The 14,789-nt window shown below is 38.7% G+C and overlaps 1 long non-coding RNA gene across 1 annotated transcript; it reads left to right on the top strand.

Moving 5' to 3' along the window:
• Window positions 1-3,479: 3,479 nt before the first annotated feature.
• Window positions 3,480-14,506, top strand: LOC102027123. The gene is made up of 4 exons (XR_001235694.1): window positions 3,480-4,096; window positions 4,328-4,483; window positions 4,823-5,674; window positions 14,064-14,506. It is a non-coding gene; the product is annotated as an uncharacterized LOC102027123 (long non-coding RNA).
• The last annotated feature ends 283 nt before the right edge of the window (window positions 14,507-14,789 follow it).

Below are 14,789 nucleotides of genomic sequence, written 5' to 3'. Positions count from 1 at the left end.
ACTTACACTAAAAGAAAGGTGGAAAAGGTTAGATTAAAACAAGAACTGAAGACTTTTTGTGATTAAAAGAAACCATAAAATTTACCATCTTAATTACATTTAAGTGTACAGTTCAGTAGTGTTAAGTATATCCACACTGTTGTGAAACAGAGCTCTAGAATCTTTCCATCTGAAAAAAAAATCAGTCAAAATTCTAATCCATGAGGCAATTTCTCTTTGCCCTTTTTTCCCCCGGCCTCTAGTAACCACCACTCTGCTTCTTACATCTATGAACCCAACTACTTTAGATACTGCATATAGGTAGAATCATACAGTATTCACTATTTTGTAACTGACTTATCTGACTTAGCTTGTCTTTAAGGTTTACCCAGGTTGTAGCATTCAGCAGGATTTCTTTTCTGTATTAGGGCTACAGATTCCTCTGTTGTATGTATACACATTAAGTTTATTTATTCATCTGTTGATGGACATTTGAGTTGCTCTACTCCTTGGTTATTGCAAGTGGTGCTACTATGAACATGAGTGTACAAATATGACTTCAAGACCTGCTTTCGATTCTCTCAAAGTCATATTTGTATACATCCAAAAATAAAACCACTAGGCCATCTAGTAACTCTATTGTCAATTTTTTGAAGAACTTCCATACCATTTCCCATAGCAGTTGCACCATTTTGCAGCTCCACCAACAATGCACAAAGGTCCCAGCTTCCCATATTCTTATCCACATTGGTTATTTCCTGTTTGGTGGGTTTTCTTTAGAGTGACCACATTAATGAATGTGACTAAGGACATTTTTAAAACATGCAAGTACAAAGGTAACTTCTAAAACAAAAAAGATAACTCACTCTAAATCTCAAAATAATTTTAAGTCAACAAGAAAAACAAGTGGGAAACCAGGGTAATATATAACAAACAGTAATAACAATATAAAATAAATAGCAGAGTTAAAAGCAACAGATGTGTTTTGACCATAGATAGGCTTAGACTTCATTCACTTGCTCAAAGGTTTCCTACTTGGTTCACAAACAAGACTCAGCTCCCCATACCAGGAATGCACTTAACACAAAGTAACAGGAAGGCTGAAAGTAAAGGAATAGGCAATGAATCTTCTAGGCAAATGGAAACGTCAAAAAGCCAGGGATTGCAAACCTGGTATATATTTCTGGTGAGAAAATAAACTATTACATACAGGTTACTTTCCTGATGTTGGTGAGGATACTATGATTATGAAAGAGAATGTTCTTATTCATAGGCCACACATACTTAAAAATATTTAAAAGTAAAGGACTTAACCTCAAAAGATTCAGAAAAAAGTAGAGAATGATGGAATAAATCATGCAAAATGTGAAGAATTGGTAAATCAAAGTACATATGAGTTATCTGAACCTTTCTTGCAACTCTTCCCTAAGTTTGAAATTTTATCAAAATAAAGTTTTTTAAAAATAATAATGCCCAGAACTTCTCAGAAATTTTAATTATCTTAGCCTCAAAATGAAGCCAAAACTATGATAGCTGTTAAAGCTCTCCAGATGATTCTAGTTTGCACCAGAGTTGAAAGTCACCGGAGCAGACAGTCCCTAAGACTTGGTTACTGAATGGATGTGTGTTATAACAGAAAGGGAGAAATCGATGAAAACTGTAGTAGGCAGAAAAAAGCTCCCAAAGATACCCAATATTGGGAAGGAGGAGGCACAAACTTTTAGTCTATTGCATTGATGGATTAGAGATTTGAAGAAATTTCTGTAAGATGGAAAGTGGAAGGGAGATATTGACGGATGAAACAGAGATGGAACCTCAGCCCAATACGTACAAAGGGATCGCAGAGAAAACAGAATCTGGTCTGCACAGCATCACCCCAGCAAGTCTCCAAGTTTACTGCAGGCACATAAGACACAGGGAAATGTTGAAAAGTTGTGTTATCAGGAGGATTCTTTGAATGTCTACACAAGAAACAGTATATAAAAAGTGCACATTCTTTTCCTCACCCCTCTCCCTTTAAGGAGCTCAGCACTTATTCCCAATAAAAATTCTGGAGGACTCTCTCTAAGGAAACTGAAAAAACTTTTATTTGGAAAAAGCAAAGACTGTGTAAGATACATTTTTCTCAGAGATATGTCTTCCTCATTTTACCCCGAGGAGGGTCTTCTAGACTGTTCACCCCAGAGCTAATTCTGTCAATGATTTTTCATGGTGACCTTCCTGCACAGGACAAAGGAAATCTATAACAGGTACTTATTCCTTACTTTAAATATGAATGAGCAATATGCGTCCATTAGAACCCAGGGGAGAAAGGCAACAGACACAACAATCAAAAGATGTTTGAGATGTTCACGGTTCACTTGTGAACCATTCAAGACTTTCAGTAATTGTTGCAAAACAAGGGCAGAGAAAACTTTTGACCTTGAAGCTATAATAATTTTACTTTGAATGGCCCAGAGGTCATTTCATTAGGCTCATAAAGAAGAAAAAGCAATTCTAACATACAACCTGGCTTTGTAGTGAACAATATTCGCATAGTTAGATAATGCAGATGTTGGTTTGTGCTTTCCACATATAGCAAATACTCACGAAAATTCATTATGACTTCATGGCTTGGGATGTAGCTCAGTAGTAAAGTGCTTGCCTCGCATGCACAAGGCCCTGGGTTCAATCCCCAGTACCACCAAAAATATTGATTATAGTTTTAGGGCACATGGAAATATTAACTATTTTGACAATGTAAAAGTTAAGACATGGCCAAAACAAGGTAGGGCTTGGCAGGAAAGGAGTGATATAGAAATATATAATAAGGAGGATAGAAGGAACCAGGGTGTGCTGGAGCATACCTGTAATCCCAGCTCTCTGGGAAGCTGGAGCGGGAGGAGCCCAAGTTAGGGCAGAGCCTGGGTAATTTAGCAACTTAGTGAGACCCTGTCTCAAAACAAAAAATAAAAAAGGCTAGAAATGTAGCTCAGTGCCAAGGCCCTCAGTTCAATCTCCACTACTGCAAAAATAAATAAATAAATTTTTAAAAGCAGAGAGATATAAATATGGTGCCCAATATTACATAAAAAATAGCAATGTAGAAATCAAATACTGTACTGAAAACATGAAAATGTAGGGCGTAAGTGAGTTAAATCCATGTCTTTTGTTTTGTTTTGTTTTGTTTTTTCCTGTACCAGGAATCGAACTCATGACCTTGCACTTGCCAGGCAAGCGCTGTGCCACTGAGCTAAATCCCCAGCCCCTTAAATCCTTGTCTTTCATGACTGAGAATCAACATATATTGTCTAACTTTTAAAAAAAAATCAAGAAATGCAAGTGCATTATTCACAGGTAGGGAGCTAATCATTAGAAGGCCTGGACATAAAAGAGACAAACTCCGGAGAATGGGACTGGGGTGAGGAAGGGACTTAAGAGAGTGTTATTTTTCATCCTAAACTCATCTGTTATTTTTATACCACATTCATGTATTTAAAAGTGATTAAGTACTGGGGCCATAAATCCTCAATTATTGGCAGTTTGGTTCTAACTTTCCAGATGATTCAGTACCTTCTATTACATTGGGGCCATTATTTAAGGACTACTTGTGGTGATACACTATATTTGCAGACTGAGTAGTTAATCACTGTGTTCTTATGTTAATAAAGCAGGTTAAAGAAAGAAAAAAGAGCAGAAAGGGAAAAGAAAATAATAGAGAAGTCAAACAAAGAGCTGTTGAGAGAGTCAAGTTGCCAGGTCAGATTAGGAGTGGAGCTGGTGGTGAGCTCCCCACAGGAGGTTCCCAGCAGGAGGGAGCGCTTTGGGGAACAATCAAAGCCCAGAGATATTGTGTGCAGCTTCCTTCAGAGAGAGCAATGAACTCTTAAAACGTCACAAGCTCTGCTCTAGTCCCGTTGGCTCTTTCCATGAAAAGGTTTCTGCAGACAGGCTCCTGTTTCACTCCTTATACACACACACACACACACACACACACACACACACACACACACACAATCTTTACAAACTCTGCCAGTATACAATCCCTTTCCAAATGTCAGCATTTCCCAGGGGTCAGCACTCACCAATCTCGTCTGCGCTGTACTCCATTGGGCTCAGATTTTCCTACTTGACCACTGTAGGTACCGTATGTTTTATAATAATAGTTCAAGGGCCCTGATCCCTTCTCCCCAACCAGAGCATACGGTTCATTTTAAAAGAAGAAGCCCTGATATCATTCTTTTATCTCTCTTGAAGAAACTACCACAATGTTGGGCTTCAAATAAGCAATTCTGAAGCACTTCTGTTACTGAAAAAAAAAGTAATGGATGAAGTCTTCATTTTAATTGAAACAAGTTTATTTCCCTAGCTTGGATCAAACTGTGATGAGAGGGACTTCATAGACTTCACTTGTCCCTGGTTTGTAACATGGTCATGATTGTTGGGACCCTGGACAGCACCAGTCACTTTTCACTCTCCGAGGCTAGAACAAAAGGAACTGGGGACCTGAAGAAGAGGCCAAGCAGTAAGTATAGCTGCCTTGTTCCGGAAGATACCCCTGCTCCTCCTAAAGAGCGTAGTCATCCATACAGCAGGTATGAGCTCATGACGTACAGATCAGAAGGGGGCACACTATGTGATAGCTGTGTTGCCGAAAGAACGGAGCACCATTGGGAGGCGCATGCGCAGGACCCGCTGTTTCGATGTCTGGAGAGGGGAGGGCAATGTGTGGGGCATGCAGTGTCCCTGCTTCCACCTCCTTCTCCCGTGCTTTCATTACAGATCCTGCTGCCTGACTGAAATGTGAGTTCTTCCAATTATTTCAGTGTCTAATGCCAAGGTCATTTTCTTTTACTCGTTTTAGCAGACTTCTTTCAAGCTGGGGTCAAGGCCTCTGCTCTCAGAGGAAGCGTGTCAACATCTCTTCCCCCGGTTGCCCCTCACATCATGGCAACCACTCACAACACATGTTTATCTGGAGAGCCCCGGTCAGCAACATGCTCAGACAAGCTGAACAGAAGTCTCTGCTGTGTGCAGGAGAATGGAGTTTTTGGCGTGCCCTGTGGCCCTGAAAACAACAATTGTTTTGCTAGGAAAATATGCTAGGTTTTGCTTTACCTTCAAAGCTTTGTTCCCACAAGTGTTCAGAAATAGAGACTCAACCACTCCTGACTTAACTGCCTTTTCTCCCTTGTTTATGAAGAAATTCAGAGAGAATAGGACACTCCTCGTGTGCCAAGTGAGAACAAATCTATCACTCACTCTTCGCCTGACTTCTTTCAATTTGATAGGGAAGTCTGAATCAAAGGGAAGACATCCATAGTAATAATGAAGAAACCAAGAGTCAAGTAGCAGAGGATGATTAAATCACATGTTTTAACCGTTCCTTCTGCGCTGCAACACTCCCCGGAGCATCCTCGTAATTGTGCTACAGCACCATTTATTATTTACAATTGCCTTATTTTCTTCTGAGATCAGGCTTTGTTTAAAAGTCCATTCAAGACTGGATGTACTTCAACTAAGGGTCACTTGAAGCTTCCATGTAATCCACCATGTGTCAACTGTCATTATGTTACAAGCCCCCAAACCAGCACAAAAAGGAAACATATTCACCTAAATTCGAAGAAGCTGGAATGTCTCTTAACAGAACCTTTATATCCACAAGGACACGTCAAAGAGAAAGAAACGACAGTCCCGTAGTTTACTCTGCTGTCTGGTACGTGCCACTTGTCTCTGGCACGTGAATATTTATGTACACTTTGTGGGAGTCTTGCTAATTGTAATTATGATTGCTTACTACAGTTTCCAAGGTAACAGTTGTCACTGCAATGCTTCACTGCCAACTCAATTTCCATTCTCCTGCTGATATAACAAATATTGTGTGACATTTTAACTGAAAATATCTGTAAATGGGCGTCTGAGTGTGGTATGTTTCTTTAAAAGAGAAGGAAAACAATTATTAGCTTTTCATTATTCATCTCAGTGGCACGTTTGATCGGTAATTACTTCAGTTTTATATTTAGAAAAGAATGCACCAGAGTCCCATGAGGTCTTGGATTTGGAGGTTCTGGGTTCTGATCTTTTCTCTCCCGGTTGTCCCTGTGACCTGGGTTCTTCAACCAGAAGCTTGTTTAGAAACTGTCCCACAGCAAAGGCGATGCCCCCTCGTCAGGTGCCCACTGGGCCCTTTTTTCCCCAGGGTGCCCTCCACAATTATAAAGGTGGAGCCTGAGGAGAATGAGACAAAGCAGGTTCTCTCCACCCTGGCTACCTTCTGTGCTCCTTCCTCCTCCTCCAGGGTGTAGAACTGCCCACTTAGCAGGTCAAAAATACCTCCAGGAATAGCAGGGGTGCCTTTGCAATTGATGCTGATAATATACAGAAGGTAGGAATTTTCCTCAGCTCCACAGGGCTGCCTTCTCAGGAATTGCAAAGACCCCACTTCCTGCCCACTCTGAGTTCACTTCCGGCTGTGGCAGGAGAGGTTTGTGCAATGCAAAGAAAGCACGTACCCGCCCTATATAGTGTAAATGTGCACACAATGCCTGGAGATCAGACCACTTTGGGCAGGACATGTTCCTTGCTAGCCTTTTCCATGTTTCCAGTTTCTCTGCTCAAATTCCTCACCTAACTCCTGATCACCACCCAAGATGCTCCCATGGTCACTTGCCAACGCAAGCTATGACCTCTTCCTACTCAGTGCTCTTTGCCTTGTTTCACCTGAAAATCTAGAAGTCAGAACTCATGCCTCTCACCTTTTCTCCATCTTAGCATAAGATATGCCAAGCATTTAGTAATAATTGATCAATTAAATATCAATAAATACTCTGTGAATGTATGAAGTAGTTCAAAGAAAAAACTGAGTTTGAGTCAGACTTTTCTCACACACACACACACACACACACACACACACACACGCACGCACACACACTACACCGATGCTGGGTTTGAAACACAGAGCCTCCTGCTGTTAAGCAAGCACACTCTTACACTGAGCTACGTCCCCAGCACCCAAACTGCGTTTGAGCATATTCAAGCTTCCAGAAACTTCTGTTGTACTTCTATGATGTATTATGAAATAATTCTTAAAGCACTGATTCATAAGCACAGCAAAACAGAAACTCTCTGATGGAGTTTATTAAAAATACAGATCACACAAAATCTGAACTGGCTCTGTGAGCATATTAAAATTACTGTTCATTTTATTAGGCATGATACTATCAGTATAGCTGTGTTCTGTAAATGACTCCTTTATCATTTCCCACTGCAGACTGAAATATTTCTTCAAAATATTTCTTTAACATTTCTTTAAAAGACTGTATGGGTTTTTGCCTCATCTATACAATTTTGAATGAATTAAAACTGGGCAGTGGAACAGGAGTTTAGTGTACTACCTTTTCTACTGTTCTGTTAAAACTTTTTAGGCTAAAAAGTATTTAAAATACATAAACTATAGTAAAATGGCAATCACTGTTAAATCTCCAAGGGTAAGAAACTATTCCATATTTCAATGTGTTTTAAAATTATAAATAAATGATATTTTTAAAATTTTAAAATATAGATTTCCTAACCACTAATTCCTGTCATTTCTGGACCCACTGCCATAAGTGTCACTTCTAAAATTAGAAATTAGTAATTAAAATCAGTAAAATTAAAATTTTAAAAAAGTAAAATTAAAATTAGTGCTTTAATAATTTTAGAAGTGACACTTATGAGAGTTCCTGCTTTGCTGTACTTATGAATCAGTGCTTTCATAAAAAGAATGTGGCTTTTACCGGAAGCACATGCACTCTGTTAAACCATTTGCTCTAGGGTACCTTGCACCTTGTTATGAAGTAGCCCTCTATAAAGACTGTGTAATGGGGAATCAAAGCCTGCCAACAACCACATGAGCAACTTGGCCGTATGCACAACCCCCCCCAGTTTATCCTTCAAATAATACCACAACCCTACCCAAAAACTTGACTGCAATCTTATGAAATACCTTAAGCCAAAGACATCGAGCTAAGCTATATCTAGGTTCCTACTCACAGAAACTAACGAGTAATAAATATTGATTATTTCAAGCCTTTAAATTTTGGAGTAATTTTTTTTTCAAAGCAAATTTTCCCTCCAAAATGTAAATGAGCCATAAGGATACTAAAATATGTGTACTAAAAGTACTAAATATTTTCAAATATTTTTGCCCCAAGTGATTCAAATAAGAAATTTTCATATTTGAAAAGCTAATCCCATATTAAAAAAAACTTTGCTGTTCATAACAAATTATTCCCTAAATTGCACATCATTCTTGCAGTTTGGTAACTCCTTCTTGTGTAAACTGTCTGGGCCTCCAACATTTCCACCTTCACCTTCCTGCTACATTTCTTTTTATTCTCTCACTATCCATTATCGTTTCACTTAGACTGCTGATGAAGAAGGATGCTATGATTCACAAACAGATCAAGTTGCTGCTTATCAAAAGCTCTGATGGAGGGATCCATGGGGTTCCAAGTGGAAAAATTAACTGAAATATTTTTTAAGTCATATGTTGCATATTTTTAGTGTTGTATGATTGTTTTCCACAATATATCACTTTCCTAGTTATCATGAGAAATTAGAAACTCTACATTCAGAATTTCAATTCCAGCACTAGTCAAACCTGGAGCTTAAAGTTCTAGTACACACTTTTTATTTGCAAGACACAGTGGAGACAAAACTATGCAGATGTGCAGTTCTTGCCCTTCGGAAATTGACCTTGTAAAGGAAAAGGTTTAAGCACATAAAAATTATTTGAGAATGATAAATATATGGTACAAATCAGAATGTAATTGAAGTTCAGAGAAGGGAGAAGCCTGCATAGGACTGTAGTATTCAGAGGAAGATTTATGAGATGGTAAGAGTTAAGTATGAAAGGTAGAGGGACTTTAGAAAGAAGAAAATAAAGAAGTAGAGTCTTACAGGTATATGAACCTAGACAATAGAAAAGATTCTCAAATCTATTTAGATTTTTACATGCATGAATCTATTTGAAACATACCTAGTGTCTTTGTGTGTGTGTGTGTGTGTGTGTGTGTGTTTGTTTTTTTCTGGTTCCGGGAATTGAACTCACAATCTTCTGCTTGCCAAGCAGGTGCTGTGCCACTGAGCTAAATTCCCAGCCCCATACCTACTGTCTTAAGTGAAAAAAAAATGCAGTTCTGTCCCATACCCATGATCCTTTAGGCCTGGGGAAAAGTTAAGAGGACAGATACAAACAACGTGGGGAACAGGAGTCGCTGCCTCCGTTTATCCTCCAAAATTGGCATTCCCAGCAAGTTGTAGAGAAGTTGTAGAGAAGGAGGAGAAACCCATTTCCCATTCCCATGGATTACAACAGTCTTCCTCCCTCTCCATGCCTGTTGCTGCAGAAGGAGGAGTTGTAGAGAAGGAGGAGAAACCCATTTCCCATTCCCATGGATTACAACATTCTTCCTCCCTCTCCATGCCTGTTGCTGCCATCAGGCAGAATCTGTCATTATTCCCCTCTCCTGTCCTTTGAAACTATTTTGTTTTTAGCCTCATGTCTGCTTGTTATATCTTGGAATTCTGGCATCACTCTTGTCAGGAACATTAAGAGAGCCCCTGCCAAGGATACATCAGAACATTGCACAAAGAAACCTGGTGGAGAGAAATTAAGGGGTCTAAAATTCCCTCCAGCCCTGAGAGGGGCTGTATTCACCCTGAAATAGTGTCTTTTTAAATTTATCTGCCCAGCAATGTAGTTTTCTTGTAATTTGTGCAAAGACACTCTACCAGCAGTGGCCCTGAGCACTGTGGGATCCAACCTTTGCTAGACATTTTGAGGTCAGTGCAATCACTTAGGTCTCAGGTCTAGCATCTATTATCTGACAAATAATGCAATAGCATGGAACCTACATATCAACCAGAGTGAATCTGACCAGCTTGCTTTAAGACAATGAAGGAATATGGGTAGCTCTGTTTGCTATGAAAGGAATTGCAGTATGTCAAAAGACTATAATAGGAGACTGAAAAAGATTTGTCTTCACTCTGAGCCCTGAATGGCATCCTCAGTGTTTATTGATCCTAACATTAGTAAACGGTATTTACAGCACCAGCTGAATCAAATTACTTGGACTATGAAATAAAGATTCGGTTTTCCAGGGTGTAATTGGTTTATTCAAGTTCCCCAGGTACAGGCTGATCTGATACAAAGCTCTCTCGTTACAACTTACTGGCTAAGATTGCATCAGCCACAAAAGAAAAATGAACTGAAAGACTAAAGAAAGATTATTTCCAAGTTTGGGAAGGGGGAAGTCATTTGCTATGTCAAAGGACTTAAATAGTCAGGTCTTTTTGAAGTCAGTATATAACAAGATGATTTTAATGGTAAATCTTTTTTTCCCTAAAAAAGCCTTTTCGGCACAAACTGAGCGACCACTTCACGAACAATTGGACGCCCAAATAATTGGAAATATTTCAGAGGGACAAATGAAGCAAAAAGATCATGGAAAGCAGGAAATATATGGATACAATTTTGAGCCTAAATGAGCATGCAGCGCCACATACAAAATAATCAGTGAGATGTGAAAACTGATATGGATCCCTTTGATTTGAATCAACAGGGTGTGAAGGACTCTTATTATTAAAGCAAAACCTTGGTGCCAGCTCACCCTTGTCCAGATCCAACAATCCACAGTCCTAGCTTTGGGAGTGTAAATGCTCAGGGCTGAGCTGCATCCTTCTGGAAGGTTGGAAAGCAGTTTTCGGGCTGGTAATCTCTGGCTGATTATGACTCAGATGCTTTGCTCCTGTCACTTTTCTGAAAGTTTCTTTGCCTTTAGCAATTTTAAAAGTCCCTCGCAATGTAAGACCTCTGTTCAGAAAAGAGAGGTGGCTTGTATTTTCTGACTACCTCAGTAACATCGGTGTGCTGTAACATACAGGACAGTTGCACTGTCATTCTTTCCAGAAAACTGACGGAAGGCAAGAAGGAGCAGTGCTCTTTCTACCACAAAGAAAGAGCCAGGGAGTGTTTTGTGAGAGCTCGAAGGGGCTCTGAAGACCTTCTCCAGAATTTTCCAAATTGTGTTCAGCCAAGTCTTAGAGTCGTGAGGGAGGGTGTAGCTGATCTCAGATGACCTAGTGTGAAACAAAAAATATATATATTTCATATTAATTTTACAAACTACTGGATTTCATCATGACATTTTCATACATGCATCTGACATATTGCATATTTTGATTACACTCATCACCCACTACCCTCTCTTCTAAAACTCTCTCTCCTCTTACCTAATAATAGTCTCCCTTGTACTTTCATATCATCTTTGAAGTGTTTTTTAGATTCCGTAGATAGGGAAAATTTGTGATACTTGTCTTTGAGTCTAGTTTATTTCACTTAATATGATGATCTCCAAATCTATCTATTTTCCTGAAAAATGACACAATTTTGTTCTTCTTTAAGGTTGAATAGTATTCCATTGTGTATATACACATTTTTATACATTTACACATTAATGAGGACCAAGGCTGGTTCCATACCTTGGTTAGTGTGAATTGTACCACAATAAGCATGGGTGTAACAGGTGTCCCTATGGTACACTGACTTTAATGCCTTCAGTTATATGCCTGGAGTGATATAACTGGGTTGTGTGACAGTTCTATTTTTAGTTTTCTTAAGAACTAACTGTATACTGATTTCCATAGTGGCTATATTAATTTACATCCCTCCCAGCAGTGTATAAGGGCTCCTTTTTCCTCTGAATCTAGCCTGCATTTACTGTTTTTTGTATTCTTGATTCTAGCCATTCTAACTAGGGTGAAATAGAATCTCAGTGCAGGTTTTTTTTTTTTTTTTTTTTTGGTTTTTCTCTGGTATCAGGAACCAAACTCACGACCTTGCGCTTGCCAGGCAGGCACTTTGCCGCTGAGCTAAATCCCCAGCCCCTTCAGTGCAGTTTTGATTTGTGCTTCCCTATTAGTTAAAGATACTAAGCAATTTTTCATATATTTATAAGTCCCTTGTACTTCTTTTGAGAAATGTCTGTCCAATTACTTTGCCCAAGTATTGATTGGGCTCTTCGTGAATTTTTTCATTTTCATTTGTTTATTTTACTGATAATTTTTAGTTCTTTACATATTGATAGAAAGTATTTTTAAACAAAGAATACTTGAGGCTTGCTTCAAGTTCACCCTAAAGTTAAGAGGAAAAAAATGTGACAAAATTCTATACAGTGAGCCAGGCATGGTGGCACACACCTGTAATCCCAGTGCTTGGAAGCTGAGGCAGGAGGATTGTTGCAAGTTCAAGACCAACCTGGGCTACAAGTGAGCTCAAGGCTGAACTGAACTGTATAGTGAGACCCTCCCTCAAAAAAGACAAAAAAAAAATTTCTATACAGTGACAAGATTATGCTTTTGAATTTTATTCTGTGTATGGTTTTTTTTTTTTCAGAGAGAAATTTGGGAATATGGCCCCAGACTTATAGAGATCTTAATTAATGTCAACAGTACTAGAAATAATTAATAAAAAGGTTAAAAAACACGAGCCTAAAATCTATAGACAGATGAGTCTAGGAGGTATTAGTAGTTCAGCTCTCATGTCTGTTCATGTGAGAAAAGAGTGCCACTGATTCAAAGTCCTTGGAATAAACATGGTTAGTGAGGTATCATTATACAACATTCGAGAAAATGCAGAATATGGACAGTGCATATGTCTGGCAATATACCTCAACTTTCTTCAAACAGTGGGCAGATTCTGTTAGAAAAGAGATTATTTTAAGATCATGATACACAATATATTCCTTCTTGTTATTCTCTATTTTGTTACAAAATTTTGTTTTACTATTTCATAGGAGAATGCTTTTTATATTTTCTTTATTAATATCTCCACTAAAATAAAATAAAAAAGAAGAGTCAGTGTTGAATCCACACCATCTAAATCTGCTAAAAATAAAATATTTGTCAGTTGAAAGAACATCTCGACTGAATATGTTTTAAAAGATGGCATTGTTAGCCTTATCTCCAAGATCTTAATCACTTAATCTTAGACTTCCTTTGTCTATATTGTTTCTGGGTACAGTATCTTTCCTTGGCAACCAAACCTAAGGCAACTCAACCAAATACACCATGACCAATCTTCTATTCCTTACTCCTCACAGTCCCAGCCTTAACTTCCCAGTCCAGCTTTGGAATGCAGTCTGGTGCCTTCCCGTATCATCCCTACTACCCTTCCCTAACCAGTATTTTATTTATGTTGTAACCAAATCTAGATCTCAGTTGAATTTTTTAAAAATAATTCAGGGAAAATTATTTTGAAATGCAAACTTCAGTAATTTGGTTCACAGGAAACAAAGAACAAAGTGCCACAACCCAAGTATGTTTAAATAAGTCATAATTAATTACACATACATCTATGTTTGGATGCTCAATTTATGACTAATTATGCAGAAAACATAATTGCATACTAAAGTATTCAATTACACGTTCTCTTGGTCTTATTTGTACCAACCAGGGGCTACAATTTCTGGGCATTTTTTGTTGTTGTCATTAATGGCATGCACACCTGTTGAAATTGTTGAAATGCTGTCAAGACACAATTAATCACATGATTTACTCTAAAGAACAGTTGCTCCTGTCGAGAAAATTGCAGAAAGACCTAAAATAATTTCCTAATTTACCCTAGTTTTCAAAAAAATTGTGTGCATTTCTGCATTCTTCTTGCCCTCTACCAAAATACACTTGCTAAGAAATCATATTAGACATCCTTCCAGCTTCTTTCTCCTACAGATTTGCAATATAGACTTTTTATTTTCGTGGAAGAGTCATAAAGCTCAAAGGAATCATGAATGACCATTGCATTTATGTCATCCTAGACAGGCTTCCTTTTAATGACACTGAAGGGAATTTGTAACCTTTTCTCCATCTTATGATGCCTGATAAAGTGAATATCAAGGAATCAAAGGAAATAAAACTAAATTCAAAACTTCCTCTGAATAAGTCATGGGAATAGTAACATTTGTGAATATTTTCTCACTGAAAGAAAGAAAGATAAGAAGTTAAAAAAAATTCCAAAGCTTTTATAATACTTAGCAAGTTAACAACTACTTTATTGTGTTTTTCAGAAACTTCTGAGTCAGCTTTATGGAGAAGACAAATCCCAGAGTCCTTTGTGGCCCAGACTCAGAGAAGTAGCACCTCAAAGAGTCACCAAAATGAGCAGTAATTCCAGTCTTTTTGCATGAAATGCTGAGACTGGAAGAGCTCACCTGTATACAGATGTCACCCTCCAGTTTCCAGAAAAACAATTCTTGCAGCTGCTGCGGTCAGACAGCCCTTGACGCAGGTGTATGTGATAGCTATTTCAAAACTCTGTTAGCTAAGCTTGGAAGAGTCATTATGATGTCTCCATGCTCTCTCCTCCCCTGCCATTCTTATGATGGTAGTCCTAAGATCAAAGCAGCTGAGGCCACTGAGTCACTACAAAGAGGACATCTGCATTAGGAAATCAGTGGACCTTGAATCACCAGACTTTGTGCAGGAAATAAATTTCTGTTGTGAGAAGCCAGAGACTTAGGAGTTGTTTGCTACTCTCAAGCAGAAAAATTGAGCCTGTCCTGACGTGCCTGCATTAGAGGGAATCCAGCTCCCACTCTCTACCACACTTGCTGACACTTTCTATCCCCTCCAAATCCTCCCCCTCCCAGCTCCCATGCTCCAAAGCCTCTTCCTCTCTCAACTTCCCACCAAAGGTAACAGTCAGGACTCCACTGCTTTTCCTTGCCTTGTCCTCCTGCCACCTAATCCTATCTGTCTCAATATTGTCTCCAGCTTCTGCATTACAAAACTCC

The sequence above is a fragment of the Chinchilla lanigera genome, unplaced genomic scaffold (assembly GCF_000276665.1).
Source record: "Chinchilla lanigera isolate Chin_1 unplaced genomic scaffold, ChiLan1.0 scaffold00045, whole genome shotgun sequence".
NCBI lineage: Eukaryota > Metazoa > Chordata > Mammalia > Rodentia > Chinchillidae > Chinchilla > Chinchilla lanigera.
This window is presented reverse-complemented; position numbering and strand designations above follow the sequence as displayed.